The following is a 22,357-nucleotide window of genomic DNA, read 5'->3' on the forward strand; positions in this document are numbered from 1 at the left end:
CTGGGGATGTGCCAGCAATCAAGGTATCATGCCTTTGACCGGAATCGAACCTGGGACCTTTCAGTCCACAGGCCGACGCTCTATCCACTGAGCCAAACTGGTTTCGGCTCAGCGCTGTATTTAAGGGAGCACAGGACTTTACATATAATTAGGTTTCATCTCCACCTTGCTGGAAGGAGATATTGTTACACTTAAAATTATTATCAGATTGTTATTAATTGGTATGAATACAGGATCAGTAGCGATGTTATGATCCGTGATACCAACTTCATCTGTCCTACCCGAAGGAATATGATATGCAGATATGCAATGGAATTTCATTGGTCTGGAGGTGTATGAATAATGTGTGACAATCCAGCCCCTTCACTGAGCTGATACAACTGCAAGCATCAGTTATTCTCCAGACCTTTAAAGTTGCAAATGAGCAGTTTTGGTCCAGATGTTGACACCTTTCTATTTTTAAAAAAATATATATATTTTATTGATTTTTTACAAAGAGGAAGGGAGAGAGATCGAGAGCCAGAAACATCAATGAGAGAGAAACATCAACTAACTGCCCCTGCATACCCCGGCAACCAATGCACATGCCCCTGACAGGAATTGAACCTGGGACCCCTCAGTCTGCAGACTTACGCTCCATCCACTGAGCCAAACCAGTTTTGGATGGATGTTGACACCTTTTCAGCAGCCCTCTTCAGCTTGCCTGTCAACCAACTGCCAGCCTCCTCACTTAGTTCATTGGGTTTCAGAAAGAATCAATAAGAATGCTGTCTCGCCCTAGCTGGTTTTTCTCAATGGTCAGAGCATCAGCACTTGGACAGAAGGATAACTGGACGGATTCCCAGGTCAGGGCACATGCAGGAGACAACCAATGGATGTGTCTCTCTCATATTAATGTTTCTCTCCCACTTTCTCTGCTTCCTTCCTTCCTCTCTCTCTAAAAATAAATGGAAAAATCCTCAAGTGGGAATCTGAAGAAGAAGAAGAAGAAGAAGAAGAAGAAGAAGAAGAAGAAGAAGAAGAAGGTGGAGGAGGGGGAGGGGGAGGGGGAGGGGGAGGGGGAGGAGAAGAATGCTGCCTCTTGCATTGGCTGGATAGCTCAGCGGTTTAAGCACCATCCTGATATGCCAAGATTTTGGTTTGGTCCCCAGTCGTGGCACATATAAAAATCAACCAATGAATACATAAAAAAAGTGGAAGAACAAATCAATCAATGTTTCTCTCTCTCTCCTCTCTCTAAAATAAATCAACATTAAAAAACAAAAAAAAGAGAGAGAGAGAGAGAGAGAGAGAGAATGCTGCCTCATGAGGTTAAATCACAAGCTAAACTTCACCAACCTTTTGGAGTCTAAGAAAGCAAAAACCAAAGGGCAAGTGTTGGCATAACAAATTTTATGAATTGAAAGGAATTTGAAGAAGAGGAACCAAACATGGTAAAAATAAATAAATAAATAAATAAATAAATAAATAAATAATAAAATAAAAAGGGAGGAGAGAAAGCACTTAGTTTAAAAAAATTAAGGAAGCAAATTATGTTTTGCTTGGCCCTGTTAATTAGACGCCTGCCAAAAATGGTCTGCAAAGGTGCAGGAAACAGAAAGCATCTCGAGTGTTCTGCATTCGCCAGAAACATGGAAGGAATTTCCTACAGATGGTCAGGGTGGAACTATAGAAAAAAAGCCCTCATCAGGCCTTTGCTTGCTCATTCATTGCCAGGCAGGGTGCTAGGCATGGGAGATATAAAGTGAACATGGCATGGCCCTGGCCCTCAAAGCTTACCCTCTAGTCCAGAGAGATACAGCACCTATTCTGCACAGTGAAGTATTACAGTCACCAGGAAATAATATTCAAAGGACACAGTAAATGCACAAACGGGGAGAGGTCCATTGTGATTCTTATAAAAAAAAAAAAAAAAAGGGGGGAAGGATTGGGTGCTGCCTGGTGTTGCCCTGCGGTGGCTCAGCTAGGCTGCAGTGGCTCAGTCGGTTGAGCATTGACCTATGAACCAAGAGGTCATGGTTCGATTCCCAGTAAGGGTATATGCCTGGGTTGCAAGCTCAATCCTCAATGGTGCAGGAGCCAGCTGATCAATGATTCTCTCTCATCATTGATGTTTCTATCTCCCTCTTTCTCTTTGTAATAAATAAATATATATTTCTTAACAACAATAACAAAATAAAACAATTCATGGCAATCATGTGGGGCTGTTCAATGAGATGACAAACTTTCCCAGGAAAGGTGAAGTGGAATCTTGAAGAAACAATCAATTCATATTGATCCTAAGAAGGGAATTATCTCAGAAGTGCTCCCCATCTTTTTTACGAAGCAGAATTGCTGCCATACAATTTCTGCTCTTCCATATCCATTCTCCACCCCCCTATGCCACCTCAACCCTCCATCTCTACCCCTCTAACAGAGATACCCGGTGAGTGGGGCCCCATTGGAACTCCACTCAAAATCAAAAGTGGCCTTGAGCAACTCCCATCACTACTCGGGGCCTTGGTTTCCTCCCCGGTGAAGTGAGGATCCCTGGTCAACGCTCAAGTCCATTTCTGCTCCCAATTATGCGATTGAGACAAGAAACCAGAAAGGAAACTCCAGAGAAACAAAAGTGAAAGTGCCCAAAGGAAATACAAATGTACAAAATGTTATGTCCCACTGGGAAATACGTGGCAGAGTTCCCATTTTTCATCCCCAGCAACCCTGGACACAAAACTTGGGAAAGAAGGAAATGTCTATCACGCCCTCTGAATGTGACTAAGATCAGGGTAACACGAATCCACCTTGCTTCACGCAACTGCCTTAAACAATCCTCCCGACCGTTTGTGAGAGATCTCTTCCAAGTAAACCAGTCCTGGATGTATATACGGTCCGTTCCCATATAACATCCCCGCCCCCGTGGAACAACCACACAAGGGTGTCTCCCACTTTGGGAAGAGAAAGGCGGATAAAGAGGGAAGGATTAGATGCTGCCCGGCGTTGCCACGCGGCTGTCAGAAACAAAGCAAACTCTTTTAAAACTTGGGCAATACGTATCCTTTCTTTCCTTCGGTAACAGCGAGACTTCTCCGAATGCAACCCGTAGCGGTACCCTGAGCTCGGGAGCAACAGCGCGAGCTCTGGGATGGACCGGCCAGGGGAGGCGGCCAAGAGGGGCTACGCTGACAGCTGCGCCGAGTCTGCGGCGCGTGTGAGCCCGGGGCGGGCGCCTGCCGAGCCTGGAGGGTGCGATCTGGACCCACCGGGGGTCCCCGGGCTCCCTGGGCTGGAGGATGCCCCCGGTCCGCCGCGGAGCCTCCTTTCGCCGAGCGGAGGAGGGCCGGGCGCACACGCGTGCGCACGTACACACACACACACACACACACACACACACACACACACACGCACACCCTTCCCCGGGAGTTGTGTCTGGTCTCCCTTTTGTTTTCCTCCCTCCTCGGTCATGAGACCCGGAAGTTTGTGTGTTTTTGAATCCCGTCTCTCTCCCCCCCCCCTCCCCTACACCCCCCCAATCTATCACACGCCAGAGATAGAATAAAAACAGAAAAATGGCGACGGTCACGTTGTGGCGAGCCTTCCTGCGTCATTAGATAATCCTCATGCAAATAGCGGGGAGAACAAAGGAAGGGGGGCCCGAGACCCCGGGGGCGCAGGTGGGGGTGGGGGCGGGGGCGGCGGGGGCGGCAGGCGCCGGCGGGGGCCCGGCCGGGTGCCCGGCGGGAGGCCGGCGGGAGGCAGGCGCGTGGCTGCCGGGCTCCGCGCCGCCGGGTGTCCGGGTCCGTGCGCGCGGCCTGCGCCGCCGCGGAGCGTGGGCTGCGGGCGCCGGAGCGCGGCCGGGGGCGTGGCGGGCGCGGGGGGCGCGGAGCGGCACCGGGGAGGCCGGCGCGGCGCGCGCACACGCACCCACCCCGCGGGGCTCGGCAGCGGCTCGGCGCCCGCGCGGGGGGCGGGCCGAGGGCAGGCCCGGCGGTGGCGAGGGCCGCGGGGTAGCAGCCGCTGCCCTGCGCCCGCAGCCTCCCGCCGCCACCTGGGGCCCCGCGCGCACCTCGGCACCTCCGGGTAGGCGCGGGGCGGGCCCGGGGCTCCGCGCTCGGGCGCGGACTTGGCGCGTGTTGCGGGGCTGGGTTTGTTGTTGTTGGGGTATGGTTTTCTTCCTTCCTGCGGGTTGGGGGAGACTGGGGGGGCGGCGGGGGAGGAAAGGGGGGGGGCGACTTCGCCCACGGGCATTTCCGCGGTTCCCCTCGGCCCTGGCTGGGACGCGGGGCACCGCGCGGAGCGGAGGGGACGAGGGTGCGGGCGGCCCCCCGGCGCCCGGCCCCCGGGGGAGCGGCGGGAGCGGCGGGGCGGGGTGTGTGTCAATGTTGCGCACTCGCTTTTCCTCTGCCCCCGCCTCCTGCCAGGGTGCTGGCGTGGGTCCCTCGCGGGCCGGCGGCGGCGACTGTAAATAGAGCCTGGATGTTGTTTACATGAAGGATCCGGCGGGAGGAGCCTGCGGGGAGGCGGCGGAGGAGCTGAAGGAGCAGGAGGAGGAGGTGGAGGAGGAGGAGGAGGAGGAGGAGGGAGCGAGCGGAGAGGAAGAGCGGAGTCCCCGCCGCGGCGGCGGGCCAGGCTGAGGGGTCCGGGCACGGGCGCTGCCACCACGAGGCGGAGACGTCTGAGACGCGGACCCCGGGGTACGAGAGAGGATGGGCGCGGAGGGAGCGGAGCGATGGGGTCTGGCATCATGGCATGTGTCGCTTGCAACCTGCCACGCAGCTTCTCGGGCCTCGGAGGGAAGAGGGTGTGTGTAGGGAGGGCGGGGAAGCCTCAATTTCTCTGCGCCTTCGTTCTCCCATCGCTGGTCTTTTCCCGCTTTCTTCGGGTTCACCTGTTTGTTTTCATCCGCCAGAGCTTGCAGTTTTGTTTTTGTTTTTGTTTTACTACATAGTCTTGAGAAGCCCTTTCTTTTATTAGAGGCATTGGGGATGGGGGTGAATTGCTGTAATTTATGCCGGTCCAGGTCGGTTTTCAAGAAGGGGGAGGGGACTTGGCGGACACCGCTTGCTCCTGGCCTGAGCTGACCCCAGGCTGCTCCCCGCCTTCCCGGGCCAAGGAATCCTTTCCCTCACTCCGCTGCCTGCTCGCCAGAAGCCACCTTCTTGGAGAAGGACCACACCTGTGCTTATTCCCGCTCTGGAGGCGAGGTGAGCCAAGAAACCAAGAAATCCTGTGTTCCCCCAGAGCTGTTAGCCAGCCCCGCATGCATCCCGGAACTGGCCAGAAAGTGCTGCTCTTTCACCTGCCGGTTGCCTTGGGCACACATCCATCCCCTGCCTGGCAAGTAGTGGTCTACAGATATGTGTTGGGATTTTCTTTTTCCTCTGGACCTGCACCCCTAACCAAGGAGCAACTAACAACTGCGTTTAGATTGCGAGACAGAGGTCTCCCCCCGCCACCCACCCCTCTTGGCCCGGTGCTGTTATTTATTCCCAACCGGGTCTTGTAATGGAATCCTCAGCTGTCTCCTTCCAGTCAGTCCCCGTCACGCTTCCCCTGAGAGCATAACCCAGAGTCAGGCCTGAGCAGTCTCTCTGGCTCTCTTTCCCTGGGCCCCACCCCGGCCCCTCTTCCTTTTCCAGAGCCAAACAGGCCTCCCAAAGCAGAAGGCACACCCAGCCCCAGTTCCAACCACACAAAAGGGAGAAAACCGTGGAAGGGAAGAGACCCAAAGGTGTCCTTTCTGTCCTGAATATCCCCCACGGTGCTTCCCTCTTCAAGTTTCCGAGGTTTATCACCCCTTTATTCTCCGAGGTGCCTCCCCCTACCCTCCGCCCCTAGCACTGTGATAGATATTTGGGGAGGTCGGGATGGTGGGTGGAGAAAGAGGTGGTCACCCTTGTATTCCCCAGTTCCAGACAGTTTCCTTCTCCCAGTCTTGTCATTACTGAGATGCTTAGAGAGTGTGATATGTAAATATGCCTTCGAGCCTAATTGAACTTCTGTTGTTGCTGGCTAAGGAATAGCTGGGGCTCCAAAGGGCGGGAGGGGAAAGGGTTGAGGAGTGAAAGTTCCCCCCTAGTTTCCACCCGCAGAGCATCCCTGGCGTCGCCGGAAAGGAAGGACCCTTCGGTAAACGCCAGCGGTCTCCCTTCCGTGACATCACACCTAAGCCCTTCCAACTTCAGCCTCGGAACAGGAAAAAGGCTCAAAATAGAACCACCTTAGGAATCCGGCTCCTTTAGAAAATCAGCTTTTAAATCAGCTGCTGCCGGGGAACACAACTTGGACAGGGGGAGAGAACGCTGTAGTGTTTGTAATTGGTTCCTTTGGGTAAGGGTGGGGGCATATATATATTCAGAAAAGCTTTCCTCAAGACAACTTAAGGTACCTAGACCAATGAATGATTAATAGGATGGTTCGAGATTTATTTATTGAATTATGCATGTTTCCTTGTGTCAACAACTAGCATTGTTAAGATGAAGTAGAGGGGCTCCCGGAGTGTGGGCTGGAGAGGTTGCTAGAGATAAAAGCAGGTTGTGGGGCGAGGTAGACTAGGAAGGAGCACCTGAGGAAGGCGAAGAACCCATGGGTGCAGTGACAGCTCCTGTGGGTATGGAAGTCCAGAAGCTCAGTGTAAACAATGGCCATGACTTTGAAGGGTGACTAACCTCCTGGACAGAGCAGTGACAGTGTCAGTCAGGATCTTCCACATTTGCCTCCAAAACGAGCTCCTTTGAATATCTTTGAATCTCAGTGTCTCCATTCATTCTCTGAATTGGGATGTGCCTTTCTTTCTGAGCTGAAAGAGTTGTTCAGTCTTGGTAAGAGCCACTTAATGAATGGCCATCCCTGAAATATTGACCACTTCAGTAAGGGTTAGTAGAGGGGCAGAAACTACGTGGCATCATGGGAGCACCTAATTGGTGATGGAGAGGGAGTTGCTGTTGAATGGGGTAACTTCTCTTCATCTGGTTCAGGTTCAAAAGGAGCCAGGTAGCAGAGACAGGGTTGGTAGCAGAGACAGGCCAGGTAGCAGAGACAGTAATGCAGTTACCACTTAGGTGGCTGTCAAGCACCTGAAAGATGGCCAATGTATCATTTCTTAAAATAGATATTTGATTCCATTATTGGAAAATTTAAACACATTTGGAAACAATTTGGGCGCATGCATGTACTTTTTAAACTGTAAATCTTACACAGTCCAAATAAGTATTTCTGATGAAACTTAGTGTTCCGATTGAGAAGCATTATAAGCATAAAATATGCTCCGTATTTCAAAGATTTGTATAAAAAAAGGAAGTGAAATATCTCATGAATAATTTTAAATTGTTTACATGTTCAAAGGATAATATTTTGGATATACTGAGTTCAAATATTACAGTTAATGTCACCTGTTTATTTTTTTAATGTGGCGATTAAAATATTTTAAATTATATATACTATTAGGAATTACATTTTCTTCTGTCGGATGGTGTGGGCTATAGCGTCACTCCTTTTGGTTCATGGATTGACTACAAAAGAAGTGAATGCATGACAGTTACTGCATGTTTATCAGTCATCTCCTTTCCCCTGTCTTTTTCCTCTGAAGATTTGGGAACCCCCAAGAATTGTTGTTACAGTACATGCCACCTCCTAGTGACTGCTTTGCAGGTTGCTAGTCAGGATGTGTGCTCTCATCAAGAAGGTCAGTAAAACGTGCAGGGTACGAGAAGGGTGAGCGGAGGCAGCATGGGAAAATTTAGGCTCCCACACAGCTGGCTATCGCTGCTTTTATAAAAGACTCCTAAGGATGCCAGAATATATCCCAGAACAGTGTGAAGCACAGAAACAAGGTGGCATCTTAGTGATTCCACTTACCACTCACTCACCTTTCTTTAATTTCTCTTCCTCCTTCATTTACTTTCTTTCCCCAACCACCATCAGCGTGCCATTGGTGCTAATTGTGCCCAGAAAGTTGTTAACCCCTCCCCCCCCCCCCAAAAAAAAGTACCATGCTGATTTGAATAGAGAGAATGCTATATTGGGGGTTTGGTTTTGTCTCATGAAATCAGTATTGGTACTGGGAGGGGCTCACAGGACATTTAGTACTACCCCTTAATTTTATCGTTGACAAACTGTCACGTACTTGTCCAAGACCATACCTACAGAGGTTGGAATTAAATTCACACTTTTGTTGGGAACCTGTTTAGAGAATCCCTGGGAAATAAAGGGGTTCATCAATGAATCGCCTGTTTGTTGAGTTTGCACTTTGTGGAAAGGACTGTGACTAGTGCTGTGAGGGACATGAAAGCAGTCCCTGACTTTAGGAACAGTCCTGTTGACTTGAGTAAATATGAAGTGAACAGTGCCAAATTAAGCAGCAGGATACGATAGAACACTTAATAATGAGTGCAGCCCCAGTGTGCCATAGGTTGCAAGTAGAAATGTGTTCATTTCACAGATTTAGGAATAGAAGCTCTGAGGACGGTAAACTCTGCAGAAAAGAGTACGGTTTTGTTTCTGAAACAGCCCGCGGCTCTAGAATCGGAGGTCAGCGCAAGGCTTTGGTATTGCCCCCGTTAGCTATCTATTAAGGGAATTTGAGAATCTCAGACCCAGCATTTTTAAATGGCATGGCTGCAGTAATGAGGAGATCATGGGTTAATTGGAGACCGTCAGGGTTTTTAGAGATGGTTAACTAGGGGTGTGTCATTTTGACTAGTTATTCTAAAAGGGTAGAATGCTGAGTTGAAATTATAGTAAAGCTGACTTGGGAGCAGACTATAAAATCCAATCTCGGGGGGAGGGGCGGGGAGAGAATGGAATTTAGAGCAAAAGCAGAAAGTAAAATAATTGTGGAATAGACAGAGTAAAAGTATGTATGCTGAGTGAACGTATAAGGGGTAAAGGACTCTGTAACAGAATTTATGGGCCGGTCCACTTACGTCTCCTAGAATCTTTTTGGACTAAAACCCCGGTCACCATAAGCAAGCAGGCACATTCCTCTTTCTGTCTGTGTATTGTTGTGTGTATACTTATCTCTCATAAGTTTTTTCCCTCTAGATGGGCCAGCATGCTAAGGGGACCATTTAGCAGTCAGTGCTCTAAGTGGGTAACAGTGACGCCCCCAGTGAGTGCTTCTCTGTGATCATCAGGGCAGACGGTGCGCAGGCAGTGGCCCTTAGCTTTTTCTTGCCTTTTCAGCCAATTTCTTTCTCCTTTAAAAAGTTTCCGACCAAACTTTAGCACAAGTTTTTAAACACTCCTATTATAGCAAAGCTTTGCAATAAAATGCTAATATACATTCTTTGTGCTTCTGACAAAGCAGTAGTTGAAATTTGAGCATTTTTTGTTGTTGACAGTACATTTTTATAATATCAGTTTAATCAAATTTGCACATATTATAATGTCACTGAGTTGGCTTATGGTTTTCACATGGGGGGTGGGGTGGGGAGAGAATCACACCTCAGTAAAAGACTGGTGGATTTAAATTAACCTATTTAAACTATTTCTTGTTTAAAAGTATTTTCAAATATTTTGTATTGCCAGCAGCTTATTATTACCTCTATTTATTTAATATATAATCAGATGCTTAAAGGTTCAAAATAATTGTATTTTCATTTTCTGTTCAAAGATAAGAGGGACATGGCATGGTTTTTGTGTGTGCCTTTGTACTACACGAGATTTAAAAGCAAGTTCTTTATATACTAGTTTCTCAGAAGTACTCAGTTTTTAGAATCTAGATAATAATATTTGGTGCATGCAGCATGAAGAAATTATTCTCAGTTGTATCATAGAACTTAATTTAAAAACAATTTCCTCTCTGGAGGAAAGCATTTTACATCACTGTCGCCTTTTCCCTCTCTTACTGTGCAAATACGCTTTTCATGCTGTGGCATGAGCACCTGGATTCACTTGTTTTAAAATCGGAACAATTTTATATTTGTAAGAAAATTTTATGGAAAAAGAAATGTTTCTGATGGATTTGGTTTTTAAAAAATACACACTTATAAGGAATAAGTTCCAAGGAGAAACAACACTTATATTTGTGAAGCATTTATTACTATTTAAAAAATATAATGATGAAAACCCTTGCTTTTCTTGAAACTGCTTTAGAATTTTTCTGAGAGAATATTAATTTCAGTAACTTCACAGAATAACAATTTGCTTTTTATTACTTGGTCTCTTGTTTTTTTAACCCCCAATTTAGATAGAAAAAAAATGGAAATGAGAGAAAAATAAGGAAATACCCTTTACTTACTGTACCAAAAATGTTTAGTTATCTGGCTTTTGGTCTTGGCTAATACGGTGATTTTCAACTTCATAGTGCATTACAAACATTAAGTTCATCTCTGTATATTTCATCCTTATTTTTTAAAATATATTTTTATTGATTTCAGAGAGGAAGGGAGAGGGAGAGAGAGATAGAAACATCAGTGATGAGAGAGACTCATTGATTGGTTACCTTTTGCACACCCCCTAGTGGGGATTCAGCCCCAAATCCCAGACTGTGTCCTGACTGGGAATCGAACCCAGGACCTCTTAGTCCATGGAACAATGCTCAATTCACTGAGCCACCACAGCCCAGCAGTCTATAGTTCATATTTTGACACTCAGTTGCACTAGTATTCAATCATAGTAAAGGACAGTCTAATAACTAATAAGTACATCAAGATTATTTATTTGTTTCCATACTTACCCTCCCTGGAGTACCTCAGAGTGAGTATTTATCTTTTCCAAATCAGAACTTGTGGCCAGAGGTGTTTAGGCAGTAATCTCTTTATCCTTTTTGATGGATTAGCTATCTTACATTGTATTCTCAAATAATCACAATATCTTTGTTCATTTAACAGATGTTTATAATTTGGGTGAATATGTGCAGCTATTTCCAGGAATCTTAGGTTATGGGATCCAACTTTTTCTTTAAAAAAAAAATCTTCATTGCCCTCTCGTGTTTCAACTTTGTATTACATCAGTTGGCTAAGACCTAGGCAATGGCCTCTTTAACTTTTAGATATTTTTGCACGTTAGAGAATGTTGTTTTAATTTGTGTGTAGGTGGATTATTTCATTGGATATGACTTTCTGACGATACGGCCAGTTTCATAGTACATAAAGTTAATAATAATTGAGCTAAAAAATCGTTGAACTCTATTTTTTTGACTCCTGCTGATAAAAAGAATTTATTCTTCTGACTTATATGAAATACAGTGCTAAGATCTAGTTTGCATATAATGAGTCTTTGAAACTGAGCAAATGCCTAATTGAAAACACAATTATTTTGCAAATATCTATCAAGTGCCACCTATATTGAAGTAACTTGAGAACTTACGACCAATATGGAAAAAAGCCAAGTGAATCATGGTTTTCATAAGTTGGTATTCTAAAGCCTAAATTCCAATTTCAGATTTTTTTTTGTACTTTTTTATTTAAAAAGTACATCTCTGAAATGACTTCAGGGTATACTTCTCAAGGTACAGATAATTTCAAAGCATTTGTTGATTTTTAAAAAAAGGCATTCTAAAGTTTGTTAATGATTCTCACCATAATCATGGGATTGACATTAACTAGTGTGAAAACCACCCCACAGGTGTGCTAAATACATAATCACCACTGTCATCAATTTGAGTACATTCTTAGCACTCAGAACAAAAACAATGTCTTTTTTTTTTTTTTACTAATGTACATTTCTTCTTAAACATAAAGCTCCCATTAGTTTCTGCTTTGTGATCTGAGATACTGAGAAAAGTAAGAATCGTAAGCAAAAAGTATATGTTTTCAGAAATCCTTTTGTTTGTGTAAATTGTGTAATCTGAATATTTACTTGATGGAGTTGGATGGCCAGATTGAGGTAGAGAAAAAAAAGCACTGGGCTCAGTCATCAGACATGGTTTGAGCCTGGGTTCACCATAATCTCAAATAACTCACTTAACCTCTCTTAGGTTTTTATTTTCTATCTGTGAAATGGACTCCAGAATCCTTTTTTGATGAATGAATGAAGAATTCATTGACAACCCTGTAAGGTTCTTATAGAAAACCAAATAAGAAAGTGCATAGAAAATTCTTGAATGTCAGGCAGAAGTGAAGTATTATTGCTGTTTGATAGGGAACACTCGGAGAACAGGGACCATGTTTTACATATCTTAGTTTCTTCAGCATCTAGAAGAGGTCTTACAACATTGTAGTTCCTCAATAGCCCAATCTGCATGGCTCAGTGGTTGAGCGTTGACCTATGAACCAGAGATCACAGTTCAATTCCAGGTCAGGGCACAGGCCTGGTTTGTGGGCTCAATCCCCAGTGTGGAACATGCAGAAGGCAGTAGATCAATGATTCTCCTTCTCCCTTTCTCTCTGAAATCAATAAAAATATATTTAAAATAAGTAAATAAAAATAAATAAATATCTATTTCACCAGTGATTGAATCCAAACGATAGTGTCAGTGAATCTATGCATGGAAGAAATACACCATGAAACATAGATGGAAAGCTCACTGCCTAAACATGTTTGCTCATCCTCATTAATATGTATAAGTCATGTGTTTGTCTTTCATTCTATTGTAATTCAGCTGTGCCTCTTCCTATTTCAGCATCATCATGCTCTGGGCGATGACCCCACTTTTCCTTCTGCTTCTCCACATATCGAACCAGAAGGGGATCGTTCAGTCTTTCACTTCATGGGGAGCCTTCTGAGGGAGTCATACGGTTCAACCAGAAAGGACATCACCAGCCCGCACAGAGACTGACAGGCTGCCCTGGCTCAGTTATCACAGTGCTGATGCTGTCCATTCTAAAGGTACAGTACTGTGATAACTGAAGGATGGCAGCCAACTTGCCTTCCATCAGAGGATCGAGTCCCAGCGTGCCAGAAGGAAGATGGTTGAAAGAGGCATGTGGAATGGGTGCGGGAACCCCAGAACCCTCCTACACTGTTCCTCCACTGTACCTTCTCTTGCAGGGAGAGAATATTGTTCTGTCTGTCTTTGCCTTGTTTTGCAACATAGGGACAAAGGGAGTTGGGTGGCTGTTTGCACAGCAGCATGAAGACTTGTACCGAATGGACATAGAGTAAGATCTTTGACATTTTTAAGAGACTGGTATTTTGGACATTTATGAAGATCTTTGAAACTTGTCGGAGACTGGTATTAGATAAGTACTGAGTGTAAATTAATATTTTTGGAATGATTGTGCCATTTTTAGAAATGTAAATGGTGATCTAACTAGAGTAGCTTGGCACTTGTCAATATTAGATGTTCAGAGTGAAATTCAACTGAAAAGAAGAGAGAGAGAAAGCCCTACATATTGAACAGCATTGTTATAATTCAGAGATTTTTAACCCCTTTCATCTCATGGCACATAAACTAATTACTAAAATTCTGCAGCACACCAAAAAATGTTTTATTTTTTGCCGATCTAACAAAAAAATAGGTTTAGTTTTGATTCTCATCAGATGGCTATTGTGTTGGCTGTTGTCATTTTATATTTGACAGCCTATGGAAAAAGAGGTCAGATATTGGCCGAAACCGGTTTGGCTCAGTGGTAGAGCGTCGGTCTGCGGACTGAAAGGTCCCGGGTTCGATTCCGGTCAAGAGCATATACATTGGTTGTGGGCACATCCCCGGTAGGGGGTGTGCAGGAGGCAGCTGGTCGATGTTTCTCTCTCATCGACGTTTCTAGCTCTCTATCCCTCTCTCCTCCTCTCTGTAAAAAATCAATAAAATATATTTTTAAAAATAAATAAATAAATAAAGAGGTCAGGTATTGCATGCTTTAAAAATTCTTGTGACATGCCAGTTGAAAATTACTGATATAATTGCATGAATAAAATTACATCTTTTGTTGAAGGAATGGATAGGGGCATAGCATTTTGTTTTTCAAGAGCATGAATATTTAAAATGGAATATAATTTTAAAAATGTTTGTTGAATGCCCATGTTATTGCTGATGGCATCACCTTCACATGAAAATAAAATGGAAATTATTTTTATCAACTAGTGAAGGACCACCCTGCAGTGTCATCTAGAACAAATCAGTTTTACAGATACGAAGCTATAAATACCAAACCCATGGAAGGTTTACATAAAAGACTAGGAAATGTTACAGAGCACACATTTTCAACTTGCTTCCTACTTGAGAGAGTGTTGTTGGGGTGGGGTTCTTAAGCCAGGGTTTCCCGCCTTCTCCCTCAAGACTCCTAAGGAAGCTGTACCCATGGAATAGCAGCAGATGAGAATAAAAGTGCACAACTTCATCATATGTTATATTGCAGTCAGCAGTGAGGCTCAGGCAGTTTAGGCTCATTGCCTAAACAGGATCTCTTTATATATATATATATTATTGATATTTTACCGAGAGGAAGGGAGAGGGATAGAGAGCTAGAAACGTCGATGAGAGAGAAACATCGGCCAGCTGCCTTGTGCACATCCCCTCCAGGGATGCGCCCGCAACCAAGGTATATGCCTTCTACTGTAATCGAACCCGGGACCCTTCAGTTCACAGGCCAACGCTCTATCCACTGAGCCAAACAGGTTTTGGCTAAACAGGACCTCTTACCTTTTCCCAGGTACATGACTGTATTTGAGAACCTTACCACTGGACGGCTGACTGGTGAGCAACCTAAAGCAGTGACGTTATGCTTGGGCAAAGCGAGAATAAGGGCAGGCCCTACTAGGGTGAGCAGCCAGGGTGAAGGAAAGCAGTATGTGTGACGTTTTAACATACAAGAATCCTGGTACCCACTAACCAGCACAGCCCAGTCACTGTCTTAGACTTGGGCCATTGGTTTTATAAAGCCCTTCCCTGGAACAAAGTACAGGATAAGGGAACAGGAAGCAAGTGGCAAGATAAAGCCATGCCTCCCCGTCCAGAGAGGCTCAGTCCTCAGACATTCCTGGTCATTGCTCCTTCGCTGGTTCACACAATTCTCTTCAATCTCTTTCCCCATCTCCACCCGAAGAAGTAACCCCTTGAACTACACCTTGGCCCTGAATTGTTATTTTTCTCATGCCATTGGCCACATTATGGATAGTACCTTCACGTGTCTTCATATATTTAGAATTTCTCTAATCTGTAGGCCAGACTATGTTTTTGATTAATTGTAGGGAATGATGGCTCTGACCATTTGTGTATTAAACCACCAGCCCTGCTCCCTTAAACAGAGAAGGAATTTCTGACAGAAACCCTGGAAGAACTTCTAAGAAAGGAAAATTCTGGATTGGTGAATTCTCAAGTAATGGGAAACTCTTTCAACTTTTAGTAGTATAGCAGGTGGAAAAAGAGCTTAGGGAGTGCAATCATTGGCCTTGGTGAGGATTTCACCACCTTCCCCAATCGTCCTGTTTTCCCATTACTAGTTCCATAAAAATTTAGGTTTTATATTTACCTGACCTTGATTCCAGGGTCCACACCTGTGTCTCTGGGATGTTGCAGAGGTGAGTTTTGTGTACAGTTTGAAATCACTGCTGCATTTCTACAGACGGAACTATGCTGGGTCCCGCTTCCTGTCCACAGAAGCCCAAGGCTCAGTCTGCTGCAGGAGCTCCCGGAGGCTTGCCTGGGCCTGGAGGTCCTTGGCCTCTTCAACACAGTTCACAGATGTGAGGTGTTAGAAACCTGATGGGGTTTTCCACTGCTTGGATTGATAAAACACACACAGTGCTTTGATTGGCATATTCATCACGAAGTTTGGTTTAGGTATGTGAAATGGGAAGAATGGAATGAAACAAATATCATATGATCCAGCAACTCCACTTCTGGTTATATATCCAAATGAAGGCTCTGAAACGTAATTATACACCAGTGCTCACAGCAGCATTCACATGTCAAAAAATAGAAGCTATCCAAATGCCCATTGATGGATGAATGGGTAAACAAAATGCAATTGCATACAACAGAATATTCCAAAAAAAAGAAGAAAATTCAATGCTGCAACACGGATGTCATGCATTCATAGATCTAGAAAATGGAATGGTAGTTGCTCAGGGCTGGAGGAAAGGGGGGAAGGAAAGTTCGTGTTTAATAGGTACAATTATTGGGAAAGAGGAAAATATTCTAGTGATAAGTGGTATTGGGTTCTCAGCAATGTGAATGTACTCAATGGCACAGAATTGTGCACTTTAAAATGGTTAAAATAGTAAATTGTATGCATATTTTACCACTAAAAAAAGGCATTTCAGGGGTCATAGCACTGTTACAACCAACAACAGGATTGAATTGATAGCTCTCTTAGTCTTCATGGTGAAGATTAATTGCTATTTTATGTAAGCAATTAAAATGTAACTTCCAAGTCTTTAACATTTAATGTCTAATTTCTGGACTTTTAAAGGTATTTCCAGAGTTTCTGACACAGCAGAGCTTTAAAGTTTTGTTAAACACAAAGAAAACCAACTGTAACTGTGAAAAGGCCTCAACTGGAAGTCAAATGATGGAGCATCCCTTGATGGTTTTATGACTTTTCTTGTGAAAAGGCCTCTTCATGCTCCACCACTTTGGAGTTGTGGTGAAGATGAATAGATAAATATACACATACACATGTGTATGTATGTGACCATTTTGATCACTAAAGCAGCATTTGAATGTGGCATATTATTCTCAGAATGTAGAAATGCACTGAAACAAAAATAGCAGTATTTTTAAATTGAAGTTTTAAGAAAACATTCTAATAACTCAAGTGTTATCAGCTTCGTTAAAAAGAGCTTGCTCTGGATCATGAATTATTTTTTTCTATTTGTTATTGTATGTTTAAATTGAAAATAAAAGACATTAAAAGCATATGGACTAGCCCCAGTTGGTTTGACTCAGTGGATAGAGTGTCCGCCTGTGGACTGAAGGGTCCCGGGTTCGATTCCGATCCCCAGTGGGGACATACAGGAGGCAGCCAATCAATGATTCCCTCATCGGTGTTTCTCCCAACCTCTCTGACATCAATTAAAAAAAAAAAAAAAGCATATGGACTAAAACTGGACAGCAATAACCTTCTCTAAGGGCTCACATGCTTTGTTAGCCATGGGTAAAAGTATTCATTGGTGGCCCTGTCTACTTCATCACAAAGCTCTTAGTTGGGGCCATCCTTTAGAAATCAGATTTAGTTGTAGAAATTGCCCTATCAGATTTTATGCGTAATCTACCTTGATCATACCACACAGTTGGAGCTGAGACTAAGCTTTATCCATGCCACACCAATTTCAAATATGTTCCTATGCTTAGTACATTTTTAGCTTCCCTGAAAAATCAGCCCATTATAAATGTGCCATCAACTTGCCTATACCCTTCTTAAACTGATTTATTTTTTGAAATTGATTGTTCCTGTGATTTACACGGGACTTATTCCCCTTAAAATTGCTTTCTTAAAACTGCATTCATATTTACATGATATATCCTCATCTAACATAGTTCATTCTCATCATTACCAGTTAATATTTCACCATATGCATTCTTTTAAAAATACATTTTTTTTTTTTACTGATTTCAGGGAGGAAGGGAGAGAGAAGCATCAATGGTGAGAGATCATTGATCAGTGGCCTCCTGCACACCCACACTGGGGATCAAGACCACAACTCGGGCGTGTGCCCTGACTAGAAATTGAAACATTACCTCCTGGTTCACAGGTTGACGCTCAACCACTGAGCCATGTGGTCAGGCACCACATGAATTCTTCATTAAGTATGAGCAAGAATAAGGAAGGCACCAAAAAGCCACTTTGTATTTTTCTTCCATATCCACACGATGATTGTGAAGATTCTCAATGGAAGAGAAGGCCAAGTATAAGAGTATGTCTGCAACAGTCTCAGCTGGGGTACTTTATTTTTTAATATATATAAAATATATATTCATTGATTTCAGAGAGGAAGAGAGAGGGACAGAGAAACATCAATGATGAGAGAGAATCATTGATCAGCTGCCTCCCCACACAGGATTGAGCATGCAACCTGGGCTCGTGCCCTAACCAGGAATCAGACTGCAACCTTTTGGTTCATAGCTCTACTTCTACACTCAGCCACAGAGTCATGCCGGCAGAGCTCAACCGCGGTACTTCATATGTAAATTGTTTGAAAGGGTTTTGGGTTGTTATACTTTCCTCTAGTAAAATACATGCTAAAACAATTTACATAATTGAAATGGAGTAAAGTAAGATGATTACATCTTGCTTTATACATTTGGATTATTATTCTACTTTTATTTTCCATGCAATTGTGAAGAGATGGGTAGTGAAGTTAAAAAGTAGGAAGACGTAGAAAACAGTCCCAAATTACTACCTTTGTAAATGAAGTTCCAGACACATTATTTAGGTTCTCATTGCTTGTTTTTGGTTGGTTTCTTTTTCCACTTTGAAAATGAATGCCTTTGGAGTAGGAATGCCTCCGGGTCAGTTGGGGTAGTACATAGAGCACTTGGCTGAGAAGACTCTGAGGCCACATCTGGGTTCCACGGAAAGGAATGCTGTGACCACCGTCATGTCTACTTGCTACCAATTATCGGTGTCTGTTGTAGGCATCAGATTGAGAAGCAGTGGTGCATTATCTGATCCTCTTCTAGAATATAGTATTTTTAGTACACAGGTTTAGCAACACAGAAATTTTCAAAGTTCTATCGATAAGGACTAGATTTTTGGAAAGCTATGTCATTAGGAATATAGACACTCTTTATGGAAACAGCATTATAAACTTTTAATTAAAAAGTCTACCAGTGTAATATATAGTATTATGTCTACACATGAGTCCTTCCCATTTATTATCACTCATTGATTTCTATTTTAAAAAATCCTGACTCACCCATCAGGTCTCAAATTATTCTAGTACGATAAAAATTTGCTATTCTGTAGTAAATGCATTTTGTGCAATCCTTTGTATAATTTACATAAGTAGCATTCTGTGTAAGTAATAGTATCAGATAGCTACAAGAGGCATTTTCTTTTTATTGTTTTTTTTTAAATATATTTTATTGATTTGTTACAGAGAGGAGGAGAGAAGGATAGAGAGCTAGAAATGTCAATGAGAGAGAAACATCAACCAGTTGCCTCTTGCACACCCCCTACCGGGGATGTGCCCGCAACCAATGTACAATACATGCCCTTGATCAGAATCAAACCTGGGACCTTTCAGTCTGCAGACTGACGCTCTACCACTGAGCCAAACTGGTTTCGGCTTTTTATTGTTTTTCTAATTGACAGGATTATTTGCTTGAGACGTGTCAATATTTGTTGAGTGCCTTTGTACCAAAGCACTCATTCATTCTAACTCAAATCTTCAAAGAGTAGAAAAGTTCTCTACATTTCACAGCTGAAGAACCTGCCTCACAGGCTCACAGCTAGTAAGTGAGAGAGGAAGGATGAGTCCAGAACAGGAAAGGTGTAAGAAATTAATGTAAGGTAAAGTTCGTTCAACTTTGTTCTAGAATGTTGGTTAGCTGGTGAGGCTTTGAGAAGGAACTAGACCCAAAAGCGCTTCAACGCTTACACATCTCCATCTATACTACCATTCCCCACTAGCTTCCATGCCTTCTCGGCTGTGCAGCTGAAATTACCTTTAAAAATGAAAATTTGATCATAATGCCACTTTGTTTTTAAACCCCCTGATGTCCTCCTTTATTCTTGGGATGAAGACTATGCCCTCAACACGCTCCATGAAGTCCCAGGCAATCTTGTTCTTCCCGCCCTCCCAAGTTCCATCTCTTGCTCTCAGCTGACCTTCATTCAGGAAACCAAGCCATTTTCCACCTCAGGTGCGTTTCCTTCTACCTAGGATACCCGTACCATTCATTTCACCTACTATCTCTTTTTCTTCAGTCTCTGGTTAAGTATTAATTTATCAGACCCCCTTCCCTGACACTCCTAACTATGTCCATTCTCCTGACACTCCATGCTTTTCCTTCAGAGCACTTGTCACAAATTGAATTACATAGACTTGGATGTGTGTTTACTGTCTCCTTGGACTGTGAGTTCCAGGAGGGCAGGGACCATGGTTCTATCCATTGCTACGTTCACGGTGCTGGGCACAGAACCTGACATGTAGCTTGCAGTAGAAATCTAATGTGGTGTGAGATACTGAATGGAATAGTTCCTGATTTCTGAGAATGAGTGGGAAGAGCCCAGAGCTAAAAACCAGGTGCTGAAAATCCCCATTTCCCTATGGTCAGATAGCTCTGTGGCTATCACTTCCTGCAGAGCTTTTTCTAAAAAGTCATTTCTGCAGAGCCAGCTTTTTAATTGCCCTTATCTCTCACACCCATGTAAGAGGGCTGGAGGGGGTAAAGATGTCACCTTCCGTCTGACAGTTGGAGAGCCACTGTCCCAGAAAGAGTTTCCCAGGCCCAGGCCCTGTGAAGCTATGAAAAGGAGTAGGAGGCAAGAGAGATGCCACATTTGATGGGACAAGAATGATAGGTGTCTTGGACACCATGGTCTCAAGTGAATTCCTAGAAGTGTCTTGGGATTTAGCTTTCTGGTTAGTGTCCTACAGGAAAGCACCCCTTCCTCCAGAGCACATCAGTGCCTCCCAACAGAGGTAACAGATGTGCCCCGGGAGTGAGCCAGGATATAGAGGTATCTCAAAGTCCGGGCCTTTGGCCAGTCATAAAACGCCCCCGCCAACGTGGGGTAATTCACACAGGGAGGGACTCTTTTGAACTTCATAAAAAGGAGAGCCGACATTTCTTGCAGAGCATTTTTGAGAGATTTTATTTCAGCAAAACCAGCTCTCAAATTAACTGTGATGGTCATGAAAGGAAACGACTAGAGAATAACCACCTCACCTCTACCCCAAGCCTCTCTTCAGCTGGAAAGAGGCATGGAGTTTTGTGTTGAACATGAGATTAAAGTATTCATTGAAATGAAACATTTAGCTGGTAATAGGGCGATTGAGGTGTTCTCAAAAAGAAAGGGGAAGCTAAACTATAAGTAGAAGTTTGTGGATATAAGATAATTTCATGTTTGATTCCTCAATAAGCTGAAATTCAAACGAGTTAAAATTATTTATTAAAAGAGAAAAGGAGCCGAAACCGGTTTGGCTCAGTGGATAGAGCATCGGCCTGCAGACTGAAAGGTCCCGGGTTCAATTCCGGTCAAGGGCATATACCTTGGTTGTGGGCACATCCCCAGTAGGGGGTGTGCAAGAGGCAGCTGATCGGTGATTCTCTCTCACCGATGTTTCTAACTCTCTATCCCTCTCTCTTCCTCTCTGTAAAAAATCAATAAAATATTTTTTTTAAAAAGAGAGAGAGAAAAGGAGCCCTTAGCTGGTTTGCTCAGTGGACAGAGCATCGGCTTGTGGACTGAAGGGTCCTGGGTTCGATGCCTGTCAATTGTCACATACCTTGGTTGCAAGCTCCTCCCCTGCCCAGGCCCTGGTTGGGGTATGTGCAGGAGGCAACCAATCGATACGTTGCTCTTACATAGATATTTCTCTGTTTTTCCCTTTTCCACTCTCTGAAAATCAATGGAAAAATATCCTCGGGTGAGGATTTAAAAAAAAAGGAAACGGACTATGTGATGACCTTTCAGAAAAGAGGATGCATGTCAGTATTTACTTCCCACTACTTATAACGTGTGAAGGAATGGGAATACCAACTCAGTCCTAACACTTCCCGTGACCTTTGGAAACCCACTACTGTCCCCTCACCCAGAATGTAGAAGGCAATTGAGCCAGACAGCAAAATCCAGTAAGGAGATTTTCTCCCAGCAAATGTGGCTGAAGGAAACTTTCATGAGGGTAGGTAGAGATTTCTCCAGTGATACCTAGGTTATCATCCACTGGTGTGAGGGCAAGACACCACATCTTTGACCTTTCTTCTTTGTGACCAATAGATTCACTAAGGCAGCGTTTTTCAACCGCTGTTCCGCGGCACACTAGTGTGCCACGAGATGTTGCCTGGTGTGCCGTAGGTGCAGACAAGACAAGAATTTTATAATTTTTCACTATTTTGTTTACTTAATATTTCATAATAAATTAATTATAAAATACTTTCTTTGTGTTTATTTGATTCCTATTCAAGAGAATTACTTTATATATAGTCAATATAGGCACAGAGTTAAATTTTTTAACATTTTCTAATGGTGGTGTGCCTCGTGATTTTTTTCATGAAACAAGTGTGCCTTTGCCCAAAAAAGGTTGAAAAACACTGCACTAAGGTATAACAAAAATAAAAGCATTTAGATGCACCTGCCGTTAATGATGCCAGTCCTATCAAGAAATCAAGTTGTAAATGACCGACAGAAACCTGCATACTGGTTGTTAGTCCCATCAGATTACCAGCAAGGATGGGAATCCTAGAAATCATTTGCTCCAGCATTTTTCAAACTGAAAACTCATTTAAATGTGTCTCGGCCAGCATTAAAAAACAAACAAACAAACAAACAAAAAACAACAGTGCACATATGTGGAATCTAATGAACAAAATATATTATTGAAC

The 22,357-nt window shown here is 43.7% G+C and overlaps 1 long non-coding RNA gene across 1 annotated transcript; it reads left to right on the top strand.

Moving 5' to 3' along the window:
• The first annotated feature begins 4,660 nt into the window (after nucleotides 1-4,660).
• Nucleotides 4,661-13,947, top strand: LOC123652710. Its single transcript, XR_006742177.1, has 3 exons — nucleotides 4,661-5,183; nucleotides 12,545-13,480; nucleotides 13,708-13,947. It is a non-coding gene; the product is annotated as an uncharacterized LOC123652710 (long non-coding RNA).
• Nucleotides 13,948-22,357: the final 8,410 nt, after the last annotated feature.

This window comes from Pipistrellus kuhlii, unplaced genomic scaffold (genome assembly GCF_014108245.1).
Source record: "Pipistrellus kuhlii isolate mPipKuh1 unplaced genomic scaffold, mPipKuh1.p scaffold_m20_p_2, whole genome shotgun sequence".
NCBI lineage: Eukaryota > Metazoa > Chordata > Mammalia > Chiroptera > Vespertilionidae > Pipistrellus > Pipistrellus kuhlii.